Here is a 1,945-nt window from a genome sequence, read left to right as displayed (position 1 = left end):
AGAGCTAAAATCGGATTATCTCTATCTGTATTTTGATTGAATTGAGGGAAACTGGATTTCTCAATCTCAGAATCTCTATGCAAACTTTTTGTGTCTGTAGAATCAACACAATTAGATTCCCCTTCTGGAGCTGCCATCTTTCTCTTCCATTCGATACAAATAATCTCTCTTTCATCCGTATGCTTTGTGCAATATTTTCATGTTTATCAACAAGTAGATCACCAGACAAATCAGCTTTGAGTCACTAACATCATCACTAAATGAATTTTCCTGCACAAATTGATGTTTGTCATTATCTCCAGACTCCAACATTTGATTTATATACCGAATCCATATTGTCTATACTGAAATATGAGTCCAAGTGTATAAAGTAAATCTCAATTACATTGTCATTCAGGATGTTTCTACCAACTGCATAGGCTTCATTATGTGTAGATACCAACCTCCATTTATTAACAGATCTTCCATACCTATGCCAAAAAGTTATTGAATCCTTTGACTATCCACAAATATGTGCCATCTCTTGAACTCATCAAGGTTCGATTTTTTCATATTAATATAATCAATATAGTTGATGTTTGCCGCCAACATAATGCTTTTCTAGCATATGTTTTATACAATAGTTTGATACTGACAAATGATGCCCCTGTTATCGATTTTGAAATCACAAAAGGTATATTATGACACGATTAGCAAAAATAATATACAATACGACATTAACAATAGTACATATCCGAAAACGTTCCGATTTTAGGGCATGGATCAAGTCATATTTAAAAAAAAAAAAGAAGTTGCAAATGTGTCTTTTAAAGGTTCTCTTTACTTATTCATAAACATGTTTCTTGTACTTAACTCTTTTGTGGGAGGGGGTCCGACAAGAGTAAAGAAAAGCTAACCATAAATTGGAGTCAATTCTCTGCCACTATAACGCCTTACAAATATTGTTACTTCCAAGCTATGATTTTGCTGATCTGAAGTCTGATCATTTCAAGGAGAAGCCCAAAGGATATTGCAGCAACAAGAGTTTGAGTTTGGAGGGAATTTTTGTTCAGTTGAAGGACTCACAGTGGTTAGGTTTGGGACTTAGAGCCTGTTTGGATGGGCTTGACCAACTTTTAAGTACTTTTTAATTTGTGAAAGTGTTTGGCAACAAAAAAAAAGAGCTTAAAAAAGTTAAAATCTGCTTAGAAAAAGCCAAAATCAATAAGTTGGAAAACTCAACTTTTCGAAATTGGCTTAAAAGCCATATTGCTTTGACCAAGAATATTATATTCTTATCCCTTATAATTTTTCTTAATTTCAAAATTACCCCTCAGTAGAAAACCCTACAACATACTATCATTTTCTTTTCTCCATCTTTGTTACAACAACCCCTGCTTTTTTCTTGGTCATTTTCCATAGCTTCCTCTCTTTTCTTTTTATTTCTTTCTTTACACTTTCATTTATTATTTTCCCATATTTTTCCTTTCCTTTCTTTCTTCCCTAGTGCTGCTATGAACTGAAAATATATTTACGTGTTCCTTTCCTTTCTTTCATCAAATATATTTTCCGTTGCCCTTTCTCTTGCTCACCTCTTAACCTCTGAGAAATTATTATATTTTCCATCCGAGAATGTGAAGTCCGACGATATGATATGAGTGAACGGAGATCAGAGAAGATTTTGGGATAGCTTCCTTCCCCGGCGCTGCCACCTCTATTGCTACTTGATCCTTGACAACTTTAAGGATATTTCAGTCATTTTAACAAGAAAAAGTGCTTACCAGCACTTGTTTACCAAACACTTCATCATATATTTTTCAGCTTAAGCACTTTTATCCAAACACATAACTGCTTATTTATAAAATAAGCTAAGTGCTTTTAAGTAGTTAACTTAAAAGTTATTTTTTTAAGCCAATACAAACGTTCTCTTAAAATATACCACTTTCTCAAAGAACATGGACTATTA

This window comes from Nicotiana tabacum, chromosome 17, assembly GCF_000715075.1.
Source record: "Nicotiana tabacum cultivar K326 chromosome 17, ASM71507v2, whole genome shotgun sequence".
NCBI lineage: Eukaryota > Viridiplantae > Streptophyta > Magnoliopsida > Solanales > Solanaceae > Nicotiana > Nicotiana tabacum.
This window is presented reverse-complemented; position numbering follows the sequence as displayed.